General features: G+C 49.8%; 1 protein-coding gene and 1 long non-coding RNA gene across 3 annotated transcripts in view; one reads left to right on the top strand and one right to left on the bottom strand.

Moving 5' to 3' along the window:
• Peli2 (pellino E3 ubiquitin protein ligase family member 2) overlaps positions 1–20,101 on the top strand; it is a 140,107-nt gene that overhangs the window by 11,552 nt on the left and 108,454 nt on the right. The window lies entirely within an intron of this gene.
• LOC121136093 lies at positions 12,464–13,249 on the bottom strand. The gene is made up of 2 exons (XR_005873222.1): positions 12,892–13,249; positions 12,464–12,579 (listed from the first exon to the last, which is right to left on the bottom strand). It is a non-coding gene; the product is annotated as an uncharacterized LOC121136093 (long non-coding RNA).

The raw sequence follows: 20,101 nt of genomic DNA, 5'->3' as shown, positions 1-20,101 counted from the left end.
TCTTCTGGAACTGTGTAGTACAGAAGCCACAGGGGCTTTGGGACCTCACTGAATCGCGTGGGGAAGGAGACGATGGAATTGGAAATGTGGCTAGCATGCTATCGGGAAGTCAGTAGAGGCTCTTCCTCAGGGGACTGGGGAATGATCCTAGCCCCCGCGGGGGCGGGGGGCGCGTTTGCTTGGACTTGTAGTCTGCTGCAGACAAGGACTTTGAGCAAATTAAACCCAGCTAGGTGCCACCAAGTATGAGGGCAGACACAGGGACAAAGCTCGTTTTTTGTGTGAGGGATTCTCTGGCTCACTTGAGGATGCGTAGGAGCTAGTGGGGTGTGGGGGCGAGTGAGGTGAGAGCATGGTTCTCGAGGCACAGAGAGCCTGGGGAGCTGAGAGACTGAGCGCCTTTGGAAATCAGACTGCCGCTGGAGGACTGGAAGGGAGCCCCTGGGAAGGCAGAGGCTGGCCAGGGAAGCCCCGCTGCGAGCAGGTCAGTGAGCCTTCCTGGTGCTTGCAGGAAGTTCTCACGGGAGGCCGGGAATCCCCAGCACCGGGCTGTAGCTCCTTTCCTCCTCTCCTGATGAGGGACTGTCACCGCAGCGGGTGTGGCACCCGCGTGGCAGTGGCATTTGTGCAGCGCTGTGGAGTGTGGTCATTCCTTCACAGGCTTTTATATTTGAATCAGGGATCTGATAACATCTTGCCTTTCTGGGGCCAGATCTCCTGAGATAATTGGGAGCATGGGTGGGGGAGGGGAGAGGGAGTTAGGAGAAAGAGAAGGGGAGAAGAGGAGGGGAGAGGAGGACCTGAGGGAGCAGGAAGGTTGAGTCAGGGGCAGAATAGAGGAGAGCAAGAAAAGAGATACCATAATAGAGGGAGCCATTACAGGTTTAAAGAGAAATCTGGCACTAGGGAAATGTCCAGAGATCTACAAGGATGACCCCAACTGACAATCTAAGCAATAGTGGAGAGGCTACCTTAAACGCCCTTCTACAGTAATGAGATTGATGACTACCTTATATGCCATCCTAGAGCCTTCATCCAGTAGCTGATGGAAGCAGAAGCAGACACCCACAGCTAAACACTGAGCCGAACTCCTGGAATCCAATTGCAGAGAGGGAGGAATAATGAGCCAAGGGGTCAAGACCAGGCTGGCAGCTGACCTGAACAAGGGGGAGCTCATGAACCCCAGGGTGATAGCTGGGAAACCAGTATAAGACTGTTCCAGACCCTCTGAAGGAGGATGCCAGTTTGGAGGTCTGTTAATCTATGGGGCCTCTAGTAGTGGATCAGTATTCATCCCTAGTACACAAATGGACTTTGGAAGCCCACCCCACATGGAGGGATACCCGCTCAGCCTAGACACACCCGGGAGGGCCTAGGCCCTGCTCCAAATGATGTGACAGACTTTGAAGATCCCCCATGGGAGGCCTCACCCTCCCTGGGGAGCAGAAAGAGTGGGATGGGGAGTTGCTGGGGGGGTAGGGGAGGGAGAGAGGGGGAGGGAGCTGGGATTGACATGTAAAACAAGCTTGTTTCTAATTTAAATTAAAAGGGAAAAAATGTCTTGCCTTCCCACACTCTGTGCTTTCCCCACTGCCTTCAGCCGGGCATTCCAGCAGGCCCAGGCCATGGTGTCCTTGTGAGCTCTCTGGGGTCCGGGGAAGGGGATGACATCAGAGACCACTGCTCCCTTTCCTTGCCTTTGGAGGCCCACTTTTTTCTCTGATAGTCCTTAAAGGAACCTGCTGGCTGCTGTCTCCCAGGCCATTGAAAGCAGGCTGTGCCTGCTCCCGCTGAGTCCCCCACCCCCTCCCCCCGCCACTCCACTGCCTTTATTTCCAAGCCACACCAGGAGTGGGCGCAGGGCCTGGTCTCTTGTTCCAGACCAGCCCTTCTGACTTGTAAGGAGGCAGAACTCTGTTTTCCTGATGTTTGTGGGAGTCCTGGTTGCTGCCTGCCTGCTCCACAGAGCCCTCCTCTCCTCCCTCCATCTCCTCCAGGCTTCAGGGTGTGCGGGTCCCTTTGAATTGAGGGGTGCTCCCTAGTGCAGTGACAACCCGAGTTTGAAGTCTCAGTTAAGGAGGAAGCATCCAGTGCTGAGCTTTCTCCTTTTCTCTGGAGACAGGTAGTCCTACCCAGGACCGTGGCTCCTTACAGGCCTGACCCTCCTCCCCACAGGAGTGAGGAGGCCCAGAGGCCTGGCCCCTGGGTCCTGGTGTGACTTCTGATCTGTCTGAGGCTTCCTCTCCCAGAGTCCTGTGGGAAGTGCTTTTGGCCCCAGGCTTTGAACTGTGAGGTAGGGGACCTACTTCTTGCCCTCTAGGGAGGAAGCCAAGCAGTCTGAGGTTTGACTTGACACCCTTCCCCGTCCTGAGGCTACCACCCTTTGCCCTTCCTCTTCCTCCTCCCTCTTTTTTTGAGCCAAGGTCTCATGTAGCCCAGAGACCTACACCACGTCACCTGGGTGCATCTCCTGGGAATGGGACCCAGGGCTTCCTGCATGCTGGGCATGTGTTCTGTCGTCGGAGCTATGGCCCCGACCTGAGCTCTGTTAGGCCTGGGTCTCCACAACAGTTGTCAAATGTCCTACAAGTTACTGTGTGCAGCAGCAGCAGCTTCAACACCTTTTAACGGGCTTTGTCACGTCAGCCTGCACTGGATTATTTCCATTTTCATGAAGCTCCCAACACAGACGTCATTCCTTTAAGGGAGTCACCAGCAATACATGTTTTCTTGTGTTTACAGCTTAGATTGGCTTCTTTGTTCAAAAAGTTTGCTTTGTTCTTGGATGTCTTAGTCAGGGTTTCTGTTGCTGGGAAAACACACCATGACTGTAGTAGCTCTTAAAAAGGAAAGCATTTATTTAATTGGGTGGCTTACAGTTCAGAGGTTCAGTCCGTTGTCATGGTGAGATGTGACCGTGTGCCCAGCAGACACAGTGCTGGCGGAGGAGAGTCCTACATACTGATCCAGGCAACAGGAAGTGGACTGAGATAACGGGGCGTGGCTCTAGCAAACATGCCACCTCAAAGCCGCCTCCACAGTGACACACTTCCTCCAACCACACACCTACCCCAACAAAGCCACACTCCTGACAGTACAGCTCCTTACGAGCTTAGGGGGGGCATTACATTCAAACTGCCACACTGGTGCACTGTGTGTGTGTGTGTGTGTGTGTGTGTGTGTGTGTGTGTGTGTGTTTGGCTGTTCTGGAACTCACTCTGTAGACCACGCTGGCCTCAAACTCACAGAGATCCATCTGCCTCCGCCTCCTCTAAGTGCTGGGATCCAAGGTGTGTGCCATCACACCCGGCCCTCCTGGTGCACCTTAAAACGCGACATACGTGATTTTTGTTCCTGTCGTCTTCACCTGGATGTGTTGCACTGAACTGATGATGCAGGGACACCATGCCTTGATCACCTGTAGCAGTGGTTCTCAGCATGTGGGTTGTGATCCCTTGATCACCTGTAGCAGTGATCTCAGCATGTGGGTTGTGATCCCTTTTGGGGGCCGCGTATTAGCTATCCCACGTATCAGATACTTGTGTTGTGATTCATAACGGTAGCAAATTTACAGTTATGAAGTAGCAATGGGAACATGTTCTGATTGGGGTCACCACAACACGAGGAACTGTACCAAAGGGTTGCAGCGTTAGGAAGGTTGAGGACCACTGGTCTAGAGCGATTGCAGATTCGTCTCTTTGGATCTGCCAAGTGACCTCATGACTGTAGCACACGGCCTTGAAGTCCTTTCTGCTTCCCTTTCTGTTGGTGGGCTGTTTAGATCAGCATTTTTATTGGGTTGATTGATAGTTTAAGGAAGGGGCTTCATTGACACCTTCCTTCCTTGGTAAAGATCGGCCTTCTGCCTGTATCTGGATTTAGCTCAGCATTTTTACTGGGTTGATTGATAGTTTAAGGACGGGGCTTCGTTGACACCTTCCTTCCTTCCTGGTTAAAGATCGCCTTCTGCCTGTATCTGGTTGTTGCTGCCCGTGTTTTCCTTCCGTGCCTCTTGTTCTTCCTGTTATCGATTAAGGGAAAAGACAACTTCTGTCTCTTCAGTACAGTGAGGTCCAATAACGGACTGCATTCAGCTCATCCGGGGAGCACAGGCCAGCGGTAGGCTGGGAGGGGGCCTTTTGCTTGCTTATAGTGAGTGTTAAACTGGACCAGTCGCCAGCTGTAAGACTTTGATGAAACTCTCTGTGGCTTAGACCCTGGGGAAGCTTTAGGTGTGTGGGTACACTCTTGGAGACATACCAGGGGAGGTACCCATGACCCTGGAGTTCTCAACAACATGGAGACATGCCCGGGGAGGTACCCATGACCCTGGGGTTCTCAACAACATGGAGACATGCCCGGGGAGGTACCCATGACCCTGGGGTTCTCAACAACATGGAGACATGCCCGGGGAGGTACCCATGACCCTGGGGTTCTCAACAACATGGAGACATGCCCGGGGAGGTACCCATGACCCTGGGGTTCTCAACAACATTTGTAGCAAGCAGGCATCCCAAGATGTCAGCTGGTAAAATGCCAGGGAACAAATATAGCATCTTGATAAGCCATACTAGATGCTAGGTGGGGGAAAGCTGAGACCTGGGAATGCTACAGGGAAGTGATTCAGTCAGCCTATGGTGGTAATGCAATAAACTACCCCGGGTGAGGCTCAAGCGATTTTACTCCCCAGAATGTCCTTTAATTGAATTACGGTCTCACAGCAGGTGGCAGCTCAGATCATACTGCTTTAAATATTGAAAGACACCTCACTTTAGTTGTCTTTATCTCCCTCCATCACTTGACTGTGAAAGTTCAGGCTTTGAGTTTTTGCTTGGGAATCCCCCGTCTGGGGTGGGGGTGGGGGGTAAACTGACCCCATAGGATGTGAGAGCAGGGTGTTCTATGGTAGGTAGGCAGACAAGGCAGGACTACAGGCCCTTTCCACCCTGAGGGGCTTATCTGAGGATCCGAGTTCCTGCCATGGACTCAAGCATGACCATTCTGGACGAGGGGGTACCAGTTTTTCCCATTGGACAAGCCAAAAAGAAAGCTGGGGCATTTGAGTGTATTGCAGCCACCAAACGATTTTGAAGTCCAGGAATGTAAGCAGGAGTCCCATGGTTAGACTCACACATTTCAGCTTCTGGAGGTTTGTGTCACGGTGTTCTGTGGCTCACAGGACTCAAGACACTGTGCAGGACCTGTGGCACTGTCAGGAATAATTTTCATTCAAGACCAGAAGCAGGTAAAGTTGTGGTTCTAATTTGCAGGCCTGAAGACTTCCTTCTGGATCCGCAGGGGTGTAGGGGAGGGGGTAGAGGCAATGGAGGTTTCTGGAAGTCCTGCTGGAGCTGGCTCTGCTGTTTACATTTCCCTCCTCAGGGAGCTCCCCAGCTCCAGGGCAGGGGTGGAAGGATGCCTGCACCCTTCTTCCTGTTATCCCCTTCAGATCAGTGTGGATGGTAGTCCTCCCTCTACTGAGAGAAGGGTTTTCTCGTCTGCTCTCAAGCTCAGTCCTGGGGTGATTCTCTGGTCTGATTGGGCCTTGTCAGTCACAGGACTGCTAACCACTGTGTAGTAAACCACGAAATCACCCCTCCTTCACTTTTGCTTGAGAATCTGTGTTTAACTTTGACTTTCTCCTAGGTTAAATTCACTTTGTAAGTTTTATGCCCTGGGTTCTTGTAACTTTGAGCTATCAACACTGCATTTTAGCTTTCCTTCCCTGAGAAAGTTGTAAATGGAAACAGTTTTTAAGACACACCATTTACACTCTAGCCTGAAGAGCTAACACGGTGTTACCCCGAAGAGCTGTGCTAACCAGTCTATGTAAAGAATTTATTTGAAAGACAACGCTCATTTTAGTATTTTTACAACTCACCGTCTAATTACACTTCACCCAGAAACACCTTACACACTTAACTTTACGTAACGTGCGCGCTCCTTTCAAAACTATTGACCGCCCGACCTGGTCCTTTACAGAACTTGGCTTGCTCTGAAGATGTAATATAAATCAGATGTAGCTGCTCTTCAAGGCAGGCCTGAGTTAATCCGCCATTTAACCCAGCACTCCTCGAAGAGGAGGGTGAGGAAGGACAGGGGTTGTCCTGTCACTTCTGAGGTCTCTGTCCTCACAGGAGATGTGAGAGGAGAATGAAACAGACCCCAGGAGGGCAGCCTGTACGTGAGGGGTGCGGCTCCTGAAAATGGGTCTCCACGAGTAAGGAATGGCACTTCCGGTGCTGTACGTTCTGTGCATGCATGGGGGGCGGGCAAGCTCAGAGTAACCACCCCTGCCTCCTGGGGTTTTCCCTGCAGAGTCTCTGACCCGGGTCTCCAGCTTTGCACCCCTGCTTTTCATCCTGCATGCCTTCCTTCTGCCTCTTGCAGTTCAAGGCTCAGGAGTGGCATAGGCACCACCTCCACAGGGTACCCCCGCCACCTTTCCACATTTTCTCCTCCTCCTCCCCGGCAGGGGTGTCTTGTCTTGTGAGGCTTCTGCCCTGCATCCCAGCACCTGGTACAGTACCTACCATGGCAAGGATGGGCAAAAAGAGTAAAGAAACACTTCCTGGATGTAGCAAAGGGCTGCTCTCCTTGGTGCCTCGTTCCGGTTTTAAAAGTACACTATGTACCCTAAAGTAGATATTTGCTTATTCTTTCTTAATTGGGCTTCTAAAAGTATTCTGTGTCTTCTGAGGTCGAGCAGGTTGTAAAGTTGTCAGTGCTCAGATGTGGGATGCTCAGTGATAACTGAATGTCCCTGAGTGGAGGTGGTCACAGATTTAAATTCTTCTGAAGTTTAACAAAGACACCACATTAAAATGATTATGACAGCAGCTTTGGACTTTCTTAGCATGTAGTATTAAAAACTCCCCAGAAATATCAACAACCCCAGCTCTATTTTGACAGTGACAGAGCTTTGGTTTTACTGAAAATTAGTTGCTGTGGCTTCTTATCTTCCACTTTGAAGTCAGAGAGAAATATTCTTTCCATTATTTTCCCCTGATGCTTATCGCGGATGGGTTTTTGTGCTGGCTGAGCCTGGCCGTGAGTTCCCTCTTGTTTTCAACTGAACTCTTTGCATTTGCTGCTTGGGGAACTGTATGCTTGCAGCTCTGGTGAATGTCCCTACAAACACACTGCTGTGTGCTGAGTCTACCCTGTCACTCCATGTTGCGGGTGGCTTGTTGTAGCTGACGCTACCCCGTTACACCGTGTGGAGCTTGGAATCCAGGCAGCCAGGCATTCTGGAAGCCAACTTGAGTTTACATTTTCCTCACTCTCAGAAGGAAGCAGAGATCTTATCATTACACTGTGTCTTTTTGCTGGAGAGGATGGTGGTTAGCAGGGAATCATAAGCCATCTTTCCTCCATCTCATCCTTCACCTTGTAGCTTCCCACTCAACTTCCGCTTGTGGAATTCTCGAATGAATATTCATGCCCTTTTCCCATGCCCACTCCTTGTCTTGCAGGGGCCGTGGTAAATAATGAAATGCCAATGTGCTGATTGAAGTGAATTTCTTGGGCATTGGTTAGCAGTGTGATCCAATAAATTACTGTGAGTTCAGGACCTTGTTCTTAGTGGTGTCTACCACCCCACCACTGTCTTCTCAGTAGGAAGCGCATACAGATCCGGCTCCGTGAGCAGGGCCATCCTTAGGACTGACTGCCAGGTGCCGAAGGACACGCTCCCTGCCCAGCATGTCCACAGATCTTTGGGAGAAAGCTGCAGTTCACATGATTAGTGAGCTGTGGTCTTATAAAATGCCTTAATGAAACTGTTCATTTGGTCTCAACTGGATTACAACAAGCAGCCGTCTTACAGTAAATATCTCACCGATGAGTTTTGCCTTCTGGATCTTCTTTCTGGTATATGATAGACACATGCTATCAATAAAAATTGACCAGGAATTCACAGCACTCTGAGAATGGTATCCTTGTCGGGCATGGCACACACCTTTAATCCCAGCACTCAGGAGGCAGAGGCAGGCGGATCTCTGTCTGTTGCACGCCAGCCAGGGACTACACAGAGAAACCCTGTCTCAAAACAAAACAAAACAAAACAAAACAAAACAAAACAAAACAAAAGAACTTGGGTGGGGGTGTAAATGAGTGAGGGTCCAATGAGTAAATTTATTACTGAGTCTCTAGAAGGGGATTTCTCCAAGAGGTGACATTTGACTTCCTATTACAAATGTCTTAGCTATACCTGGCAACTGTTACTAAATTGAAAACAGCCACTATATCCCTGATTGACTGTGTTTCAAGATCTTATTTCTTCTGGACCAAAGTAACTAGATTTTAACAAAGAGTGCGATCAGCAGTGTAATACAGGGAAGATTTTGCTCACTAAGAAACTGAACCAAGTTGTCAGCTGCCTCTGTTTATACGGTGGAGATTGCGCTTGTCCAGTGTGCCTCCATAAGAGAAGTCCTGGTGGAAGAGTTTATTTTTTCTAAGCTACAGCTGATTACTTTTCCAAATACACCTGCCATCTACTTGGCTTGCTTCACTGATCTTTCTGTATATTAATGATCACTGGATAGCTGTGGAATTAAAAGGGGGTGGAAAACAGGGATCTAAGGGAGTACTCTGAAAGTTCTTCTCAAACGTATGTTGTTGTAGAGTTAGAGAATAGAATTCAAGCATTCAGAGCGTCTCAGTCCTGTAGACAAATGGAGTGAGGAGGAGGCTTCTGTGTTCTAGGACTCACACACATTCCGTACAGCTGGCTTCCTCAGTGGCCCGTCAGCAGGGTTGGTGGCTTACTGAGGTCAGGATGTCTTTTGTCATGCCCAGAGTGTCTGAATTTAGGCAGTGTGGCCACAAAATAAACACGTCAGCCCACCCATCTGTGGGACATACAATTTAGAAGCGTCCCTGTTAGCTAATTGTATTTTTAACCTTCGGAACTGCAGTTTCTTTCGATGCTTTGGGCCAGTGAAAATAAGATTAAATCATGGTTTCCACCTAGGAGGATTGGGACCAGAAAGCCAAGCTGGAGCTGTCATCTGTGGTCTGTCACTCTCTGGGGCTGCTCATTCAGGAGAAATGCCTTTGTTGAAATAAGAATAAAAACAGTAATTGACTGCTTCAGCCTCCTGACCTTGGTGATTGCTACATCCTCTGATGTAATGTAGTTTATGGAGTGCCAAGGTTTTTAATTAATGAGCAAAGCACAGGTTTCTGTGGGCTTATGCCAATAGTCTCACTTAGTCTAATGTGCGTCTTTTACTCTCTCCCCACCCCTGCTACTTCTTTCTCTTCCTTCCTGCTCTTCTCTTCCTGTCTGTCCCCTTCCCAGGCTCCCTCCTCCACTTCCTTTTCCTGTCTCTGCGCTTCTCCGAAGGCTTTCTTTTTAGGTAGGTAGGCATTGTTGGTTTGTCTTTTGTAGGCTTTAGGAGTCTTTTTTTGATTTTTTTATTGTTTTGGTTTTCGAGACAGGGTATCTTTGTGTAACAGCCATGACTGTCCTGGAACTCACTTGGTAGACCAGTCTGGCCTAGAACTCACAGAGATCTGCCTGCCCCCTCCCAGCAGCTTTTAGGAGTTTTGCGTGTACAAAAAGAGTTCCTTGTAACATCTCCTTGAAGCCAGGCTACCTTGCCTTCGGAATATTGGTGACTCCTGCTGTAGTTTTTCTTTCCCCCTTTAATAGAAGGGAGATTTTTCTCTGTGGAAACGAGATGTTTCTTCCATAATCTTTGAAACAGACAACAGGGAAAATAGAACTTTCTGAGCAGCATAACATGTAGTCATGTAATGACTGTCTGTGTCTGGATTAGTAAGTAAAGAAAGCAAAGCTCCCTGCATTCAGTGGATCACCTGGCCCTTTTCTACACCAGGGTGGATCTCTGCAAGACAGCCATCCTGACCCTGGTTCCTTGTCACCTGGGGAGTACAGCAGATATTGTGCTTGTTCATACATGAAGGAAGAGGGTCGGCGAGGGGCTTTGTTGGTGTTTCCGTCCTTTGAAGGCATTTAGCTTCAGCTTGCAATGAGGCAAACGCAGCAGCTCTGGATTCCGGGCCTGCTGGTATTTCTGGGCACCAGGAGGTATGGAGCGCTCCCTCCATGCCTTCCTTAGGGGGCCGCCTTTGCTCAGGCACCCACTGGAGGAGACCATAGCCTGCAGAGTGCAGAGACGAGCGAGCGCTTTCTCCAAGAAGAAAACCTGCCTCTGTGTGCTCTTCCCCCTCCCAAACTGACAAGCACTTGCCATTTTGTATTTTCCCTTCATCAATGAAGGCTGAGTGACAGCCGCCACCCACCCAGGGATATTATGTAATAGGCACTGGCTCGGTTTGAGTTCATGAAGTTCTGAATTTGGAATCTTTATAAAACATCCTCTTTGGCACACTTTAAAGTCAGGCTTTGCTGGTGGGGCTGTGTGAGTAACGATGGGGGTATTTAAATATTAAAGGTTTGCTCTACCAAGCTAATCCTCGAATGCTTTGTGTCTCTCTCTGACGGGTCTGTGGTTGAACCGAAGGAGCAAATTGTTTCAGGTCTGCCGTCAGTCACCTCATGCCTGCTCCTTCATTCAGCTGGCTGCCCTCCACACAGCTCCTGTAGAAACAGCTACCTCTCCTGGGCTGTTGGCATGTTTGTTTTCTCAGGTGCCTTTCACATCTCCTGCTGACAAAGTTGAAGAACTTGCCTGAGAACAGGGCTCCAATGCTTGTGATCTCAGGCCGCGGGCGAGCTGGAGGCATTTTCAGAAGGGAGGCCGCACTGTTTCGGGGACAGCTGGGTGGAGGTGGGGCTTTTGGGAAAGCCGAGGGAGGCTCTTCAATTATCTAACCCAGCACCAGGCCCTGGCCTAAACCTAACCGATAGGAAGGGCGTTCCATACCCCGTGGCTTTCCTTGGTTTGCTCTGGCTGGGGGTGGAGAAGGGAGCCAGGAAGGAAAGGAGGCCAGATGGGCCAGGGCAGGGGGAGTACATGTGAGGGGAGGGGCCCTGGGGCCACCGAGCCCAGTGAGTGGGGTTTACTCTCACAGTTTGTCCAAGACGGCCTATGAGGCTGCATAGAAACCGATTGGCAAGCGAGTTTGTCTGCAGATGCTTATTTCCTAAGCAGAGTAGCCAGGAGTTCCAGGTGTAAGCCATTATTGAATTGATCCCGGAGCTATCTGTCACACCCTTTTTAGCTCTTTATCTTCCCTTTTCTCTTCTCTTCTCTGGGTACATTTTTATTTCAGATCAGTTTGCTTATTTTTAAGTCTTAGAGTGATTTTTATGTATGGGAACTCTTTTAAAATTTTAATTTTCTTTCTTTTATCGAAATGGATTTTCCCCCTTCATGCAATATATTCTGGTTGTGGTTCCTTCCCCCCCCTTTCCAGTTTATCCCCACCTCCCCTCCCGTCTGGATCCACTCCTTTTCTCATTAGGAAACAAACACACTTCTAAGGGGGTAATGATAACGGAAACTATATAGTAAGATGAAACAGAAACTAACACATTAGAAATTGGACAAAACAAACAGAAGGAAGAGAGCCCAGGAGAAGACACAGAGTCAGAGAGCCCTCGTTCCCACTCAGGGGTTCCATAGAAGCACTGGTCTGGAAGCCGTAGCGTGTACACCGAGGACCTCATGCAGACCCTGCAGGCCCGTGCAGGCCACGCCACCGCCTCAGTCTCACGCTGACTTAGAGGGCCTCGTTTTCTTGTCCCCCCCCCCCCCTACTCTTAACTCTTTCTGCCTCCTCTTCCTCAGAGTTCCCAGAACCCTGAGGCTGGAGGGGGTTTGGTGGAGGTGTCCCCCGTTTAGGGCTGAGTGTTCCGAGGTCTCTTTCTCTCTCTTCATGGCTGTGGGTCCCTGTTCCCATCTGCTGTAGGAGGAAGCTTCCGCGGAGTGACTTGTAAGCCAAGTGCAGAGGGTCTTTGTTTTCACAATGACTTCCCATTATGCTTTGGCTTGTCCCTTACCTTACCCTGTCCTTTTTTTTTTTTTTTTTTTTTGTGGCTGTTCTTCCCAGTCACAAAAATACATATTTAAAGCTACTTTTCTAAATACACAGTTCTGGTCCCTAGTGAGATGCTACTGAAAAGATTGGAGCCAGAAGTCCTGACAGTACGTTTCCATGCCACTCCATGCTTTCTTGAAGAACTGGGTACTCACTGACTTTACTAAGGGAAGAGGCCGGATTGGGGGTATTTGAGATGCATTCTTGGTGTTGTTAGCATTTCATCGCTCCTGAAATTGACTTTCATCAGAAATGAATGGCTGTCTCTCCTCCCTCACACAAGAGACATGCTGACTGTGACCAGACTGCGCACAGTGCCTGGAACATTCTAAGTCAGCTAAGCTCCTGACTTGAGTGGGGTTTGGGATGTTACAGAGCTGATACTGTCTTTCCGTGAATATCCACGAGTACTGACTGCTCTTTCTGAACAAAGTTCGCCCTCCATTTGTAGTTACTGAAAATATGAAACAGATAGCACCAAAGTTGCGGTAAGTGAAACTCATTGGAATAGGCACACACTAATAGAAATTTCGGAAGTAGCAGAAGCAGCAGTAATACAACAGCAGTGTTGCTCTCCATTCGATTTTGCCTTCGTGATGGGACCTGCAAGGGAAAGGAAGCATATGAACTTAGCAGGCCTTTGAAACCGGTTTCTTTTTTCCTTTTTTTTTTTTTTTTTTAATGAAACAGGGTCTCTCTGTATTGTTTTGGAGGTTGTCGGTCCAGCCTGGCCTGGAACTCACAGAGATCCGCCTGCCTCTGCCTCCCGAGTGCTGGGATTAAAGGCGTGCACCCCCCGGCCTGAAACCGGTTTCTGAGTTTCAGAGTTTCGGGGAGGTGGTTGGGGTTTCCTTGTGGGAGGGACTCCGCCATGGTGAGACAGCGATGAAGCTTACCGTTACTTTTAGTTTTTACCTGGGGGGGGCAGTGTTTTGTTTGAAATTCCGACTTAACGACGCGTGTAGGAACAGATGGTGCAAGAGCTGCCTTGGGGTGAAATGCACTGATGGGGGTTGACGAGGTCCTGGAGGTCCCGTCGCATCCAAAGGCACGTGGAGAAGGCCAGGCAGGATTCTGGAGTCCTCTGGCCAGGCCAGAGCACTGAGGTGCAGCCACGGCCACTGAGCATTGATTTCTGCTGTTTGCCCACTTGGTCTACTAACCCAGGAGAGGGTGAGGTCAGTAATGCGTGAACAGGCCTGGTGTTGGGGAAGTCCTGTGTCAATAAAGCACTGCTGGCCAATAGGAATCTAGATAGGTGGGACTAGGAGTCCAGGAGGACTCTGGGAAGGAGAAACACAGAAAGTCAAGATGTAACGCCATGGGGTAGAAGCCTGGAACTATTCTCCAGTAAGAGAAATACTTAGATTAACAGTTATGGGGTAATTACTTAAGGCAGAGCTAGCCAGTAAGAAACAAGCAAGGCCAACAGCTTCATAATTAATATAGCCTCCTGTGTGTTATTTGGGACTCATGCGGCTCTGGAATCAGGCTGGCGGGAAGGCTTCTCTCAAGGAAAAAGCTTCTCTTTACAGGCTTGGTGTAAGCATTAGAGCTCGGATGGATGGAAAGGTATCCTGGCAGCCAGGAGCCAAGAAACCACAGTCACACCACACAACAAACCCCACACAGGAGATTTATTGGGAACACACACACACACACCCAGGAGGGTGGCCGCCCCTGCTAGGGCATGAAACAGCAGAGAACTTAATTGGATACAGGACTTCTATAGAGTTTCTCCAGAAGCAGGTGGAACTTTTCAGGGTGGGGCTTCCCAGGGTGGAGGTTGGTGGGATTTTCATGTCCAGAGATTGGGCTTTTCACTCTGCAAGCTTGGGGCAGGGTCCAACAGTTAGGGCAGTTGGAGTGGGTGGAACCTGGCAGTTAGAGGGCCTGGGGCAGGAGCTTACACTTGGAACGCAGGTTCAGGGCCGCAGGAAGCCTGGTGTAGCTGAGCTGTTTGCAGTGAGTCTTGGCATCTGCAGAGATGAACGTGTAACTTGATCATCTGATTCATGATGAAGATGCTTAACACTCTTCAGGATTATTCCCTCCACTGAGTTTGTGAGTGGGAAAATTAAGTGTAGGAAGATGTTGCCAGGTCAGAGTCTGGTTGGTGCCTTTTGGGCCTTGGTGGCTTTCCCTCAGGGCTGGTTAGAGGACTGGAGAGACAGGGTTGGTACACACGTGAGTGACTGGCAGGCAAATCACTACCTGCTCTTCTTTGCCTGCTGTACTCTTTCTGAAGCAGAACTCCCAAGTGTTCAGGAGCGGATTTGTTCCATGAACCAGATCTCAAATCACTCCAAGGTCACATTTCACAGCATTGTTCAGAGGCATTGGCGAAGCTAAGCGGATACAAGCTGCATCACCACGGTCCCAGATACAGGCATCACCTGAACCTGTTTGCAGGGTCCCAGATACAAGCTGCATCACCTGAACCTGTTTGCAGGGTCCCAGATACAGGCTGCATCACCTGAACCTGCTTGCAGGGTCCCAGATACAGGCTGCATCACCTGAACCTGTTTGCAGGGTCCCAGATACAGGCATCACCTGAACCTGTTTGCAGAGTCCCAGATAACAAGCTGCATCACCTGAACCTGTTTGCAGGGTCCCAGATAACAAGCTGCATCACCTGAACCTGTTTGCAGGGTCCCAGATACCGGCTGCATCACCTGAACCTGTTTGCAGGGTCCCAGATACAGGCTGCATCACCTGAACCTGTTTGCAGGGTCCCAGATACAGGCTGCATCACCTGAACCTGTTTGCAGGGTCCCAGATACAGGCTGCATCACCCGGACTGTGAAGCTCACTATTAGCAGAGTCCCAGCCCTTTCCAGTTGCGGAACGCTCTTTTGGGAGCACTGGTCTTTAATATGCTGTGGCTAGAACTCGACCATCTTTCTTTGATGGAGCCTTTGAAGAGATAGTTGTGCGCTCATGAGCAGAGCTTCAGATGTTGACATTGGTCTGTGGGTTGGTTATCCTTTAAAGTCAAAACAAATGGCTGGGATGGTAGTTCAATCGGTAGAATGTTTGCCTAGCATGCACGAAGCTCTAGGTACCATTTCTGGTACCACGTAAAACCTGGCATGGTGACACCTGCCTGTAATCCCAGCACTTGGGAGCTGGAGGCAAGATCAAGTTCAGTCATCTCTGGCCACGTAATAGTTCCAGGCCAATCTGGGATGCACTAGACGTCGCCTTCCTAAGTAAGTAAATGAACAAGGTAACACAAATGTAACCATTGATCAAATTTGTAAACAACAGGTGTGTTATAAATATCACGGGAAAGTTGGGCCATGCTGTGTCCTGTGTGCTGTTTTCTCTAGCATTTTGATGCTGTCCACTGTGAGAATGTGGGCTTGCAGCAGGACATTACTACTACCTGCTTCCCTTGCGGGGGGCGGGGGGGTGGGGGAGTTACTATTAATTGTCCTTGGATGCCTTGCAATTTATAATTTTTCAGGAAATTAAGAATTTAAGGCTTAGCTGGGCGGTGGTGGTGAATGCCTTTAATCCCAGCACTCTGGAGTCAGAGGCAGGTAGGTCTGTGTGAGTTCGAGGCCAGCCTGGTCTACACAGTGAGCTCCAGGACAGCCAGGACTACACAGAAAAGCCCCGTCTAGAAAAAGTTTGTGAGCTCTGATCCTAACCAAGAACTAAAGCCACCCCTCAGTTTTCCTTGAAAGTGAGATCACGTTCTGTTTGTCATGTCCTTGTATGCTGATGGGGGGAGGGGGTACAGTAGGAGCTGTCAGCACTGCACCAGCAACTGTACAGCGCACCTGTACACCCATGGAAAGTCGGCCTTCTTCCTGGTTCTCTTCCCAGCCATTACTTTAAAACTAAGCTTTAGTGGATTCATTGCTGAAGACTCCCACAGTAAGAAAAAGTGTGTAGAGGAGCTGCTGGTCCTCAGAGCCCCTCTTGGCTGGGCTTCCCCTGGCCTCTGCCAGCTTCTTCCTGAAGCACTGCTTTCTGCCCCATGCCCTGGGGACCCTTTCAGGAAACCGAGGTCACATGGTCAGGGCCTCCAGGAGATCTGGTGTGTGAGCTGTGCTGTCCTGCCCCTTGGCATCTGTCACAGCCTCTGGTGTAATTCACTTAGTGTTTTCTCACTTGGCTTTTGTCTCTTTCTCTGTATGAACTTGGTGAGCCCAGGGACCACGTCACTGTAGTACATGGACCTTACCCTAGACTTGGAGGCCTTCATCAGGGCTTGCTAAACATCTAAGGAAGGGGCGACTTCCATTTGTTCTTTTTGCATGCAAAAATACACACACCTGCCTGTTTTTTCCCTTTATGGAATTCTTTGGTTGTGTGGTCCCCTCTCCCCGCATCGGTACATTTTAAATTACAAGGCTGCTGGGGTGGGGGAGGTGGTTCTGTGGGTTAATCATGAGGATTCCCCGAAGCCAGGCAGGTCTGGTAGGGCACCTCTGTAATCCCATAGTTCCTACAAAGAGCTGGGAAGCAGCCTGTAGGTGCCAGCAGCCTGCTCTATTGTGAATGAGGTCTCAGAGCAGATGGAAAGCAGGGACCTACCCATGACTTTCACATGTGCAGGGTGGCATGAGCTCACCTGTGCCACTCACCTGAACCTGTACACACATGCATGCATCACATACACAGAGGGTGAAATTATGACATACTTTAAAAAGAGCACTAAGAATTGCTGCTTATAATGTCTATGATTAATAAAGATAGAGATGTATGCAGTCTTACTGTTTTTACCATTTCAATGATATATAGCCTCATCGCCCCCCGCCCCCGCCTAGTCTGCTGTGTGGTAAGGTGGAGGGAAAGATGCCTTCCCCTGCTTGACCCTGCCCCCTGTGGAGGGGGACAAGGGAGCTTGGCCCCGCCCCCTGTGGAGGAGGACAAGGGAGCTTGGCCCTGCCCCCTGTGGATGACAAGGGCACCTCAGTGGGCCCTGCACCTCACCGGGCAGCACAGCAGAGCTGATCCTGTTGGAGGAGGTGTGGTGAGGCCACTGCTCCAAGGTGAGCATGGAAGAGCTGGCCCCTTTACTCACCTTTCATGTGGCAGCATGGGCGGGGCGGGGGCGGGGTGGGGAGATACCAGTGCCTGAGGCAGGTGTGGGGAGAGTTGGCTTTGATGTCATAAGAGCCGGAGAGCTGTCCCTGCCCCTCACCAGCTGCAGCAGTCTGGAGAGCGATCCCTACACCTCACCTGGACAGCACAGCAGAGCTGGCCCTATAGCTGTGGGGGTGGGAGAACCGATTGTCCTGGCCTCCAGCTCATCCCTGCAAGGGGTGAACTCGCCAGGGCAGTATTGGAGTGCTCACCCCGGTGGTGAGGACAAGGGAGAGCAGGCGAGCCGACCGACCCTGCTTCTACCCAGGCCCAGAGCCAGGGTTATGAGTTGGCCCACCCCAGCATCCACCCTATATGCGATCGGGGGTGGGGCTGTGGGGAGTGGGGGCGGGGTGTGGGGGTGTGGTTGTAGTTCGTGGGGTTGTCCTGTGGACCTAGGACTGCAGGATCTTCATGAGCAGGGCAGCAACAGGAAGAGTTCCAATGAGGTGCAGCAGAGAGCAGGGGCGTCGCCCCAGACCAGTTTCTGATGAGCGCCTGCTTGTAAAGATGTATGGGTAAAGGAGTCACACCGCGGCTTGTACTGTGTGACTCCCTGTGCCACACCGTGCTTCCATGACAGGATTTTCCTGTTCTCACCCCTTTCTTCATTTTTCGTCCTTAAATTTCATTTTGTTTTATTCAGGGGGGATAGGTGGGATCAGGAGGCATGATGTGAAAGAGAGGATAAGTAAAATATAAATAATAAATAAAATATAAAAATAGGTAAATTATGTATAGTCAGATTTGGATCTCTTCGGATAGCAGGTTTTTTTTCTATGTTCTGAAATAATGTAAATCCTGCATAAACACTGTAAAAGCAGTACAGAGATTTTGTGTACCTCACCCCTCACTGGGTCCGTTAGTGTTATCAGGGTTATAACCACTGAGTGGTTCCAAACCAGGGGACAGCAGCTGTGCATTCCAGAGCCCGCGCCTCACATGGATTCCACCGTGTTCCCTCTGCCTTTGCCGCAGCCCAGTGGCCATCGAGGCCCGTCGCTTGTAGCTCTCCAGCAGCTCTGAGACTACTGTAGTCAGTTACGCCATCCATGGCTTTTGGTCAGCGCCAGCCAGTGACTGGGTGCTGGCAATGGCATGGTGTCTCACTAAGTTCACGACGCAGTATGTTGATGGAGAGCCGGGCCACAGAGATGAAGTGTCCAACCTCGCTCGGGAAAGGCGCTCAACTCTTCTGTAAACTACTGTTTTCCCTCTGTAACAGATCAAAGCCTTGGCAAGGCCTTCCCAGATGAGCTTTGATGTTTCTCCTTAAGCTTTCTTTCACCGATTTTAGCATCTGTCAGTGATTTTTTTTTTTTTTAACCAGGAACAGTTACTGATTACTGAGAAGTTTGCTTAATGGTGGCCCCCATTTTATATGCACTAATTTGAATTCTGTGAGGGGGAGCTACCTCCTCCATGTATGTACTTACTCAGGCGTTTATATGAAAATTGTTAATAGCTATGATATTGCTGTAGTCTCAAAGTTGCCCCCGCCCCCCCAAACTTTCCAGATTGCTTCAGTCTTGGCTGTCGTCAAACTTGAGGTTACCCCAACACGTGCCTGCTGACAACGCCCCATCCTTTGTCGGGTGCTTCAGGGCTTTTCAGGCTCCTTTAGCATTTTACCACTCTGCCCCCCTCCCGCACAAAGTGTACACACACGTGTGTGCATATACACTCGCACACATCTGTACTTATCTATAGGTGCGTGCTTATATATGAGCATGTTTGCATTTCTGATTCCAGTCTGATACCTTGTACATTTTAGTGTTCTCCTTCCCTTGTTTGAAACTACTTTTTTTTAGGATGAGAAACAGTATATTTACTTATTCATTCAACTTACTGCACCGTTAAAGACTGAAACAGAGCAACAAAACCAGTGGGAGATAGATCACACAATGTCTTTCAAGGAGTTGACTTATTTCAAGATGGATACTGGAGTGTGTGTCCCAACTCTACAGACAAGGCTATGAAATGAGGCAGATTTGAACTGTCAGTGGGTGGGATTTCTTCAGGAAACCCTCAGTTGCATTTGGAAGGCTTTTCAGAGCTGTGTCAACTTTCCGTCATAACAAATATATGAAATAGTTCATGAGAGAAAGGTTTGTTTGTAATTCATAACTTGGTTTATTGTGTCTCTGCCCCATGGAGCTCCAGGCTTGTCCTATGACCCCAACACTTCGTGCCCAGTGGCCATCTGTTAGGTGGGCAGAATGAATGAATAAGGCTGCACATGCTAATGTTTTATATTACCATCTTTACCCTTTGCCAGTGTTTCCATTAAAAGACAGAAACAAAGTAAAAACCCCAATTTGGGAAGGGTCTACAGAGACACAAAGCTGAGTGGTAGGACTCCTGGATGCCAAAGAAAGCTTTCTTTATTTCGGGTTAATGCTGAATAGCTAACTCCCTTTTTTCCTTCTGTTCCCTATAGCTTCTCCCGCTAGGTCTGGTTTGGTTAGTTTGTGTCCCCTGCTCCCTATAGCCTCAGACTAGGTTAGCTGAAGGCAGTGTCAACATTAGACAGTGGCCATTGGCATGCTGGAGTGGCAGGAGAATGCCTTGTCAGGGTCCTGCCATTCCTTGCATTGAGGTCACTTGGAGAGCGCTTAGTCCAGTGTATGTCACAACGTAGACGCGGAGCATGCTCCTAAAAGGCTCATAGCTAAATAAAACAGCTTGTGGATCCGGTCCCTGGGAGATGACTGGATCCTGCAGGCTGTGACCTCATCAGTGGGTTAACTCCTTAATGGATTCACAGAGTGATGACAGCATTGGCAGATGGCGAAAGCAGGAGTGGGGTGGGGTGGGACCCACGTGGGTGACGGAGGTCCCTGGGAATGTGCTTTGGAAAGAGTTCCATTGTCTGTGCCTCTTCCTGGCTGCTACGACGTGAGCAGCTTTCCCTAGCACATGCCTGCCGCTGCGATACCCATGCTTGCCATGAGTCCCAAGACCGTGTAGCCAGGAGTCCATGCACCAAAACCTCTGACGCCAGCTAGCCAAAATGTGTTTCCTC

This window comes from Mesocricetus auratus, unplaced genomic scaffold (genome assembly GCF_017639785.1).
Source record: "Mesocricetus auratus isolate SY011 unplaced genomic scaffold, BCM_Maur_2.0 Super-Scaffold_100048, whole genome shotgun sequence".
NCBI lineage: Eukaryota > Metazoa > Chordata > Mammalia > Rodentia > Cricetidae > Mesocricetus > Mesocricetus auratus.
The sequence above is the reverse complement of the archived record's forward strand: the minus strand, read 5'-3'. Positions and strand labels throughout refer to the sequence as shown.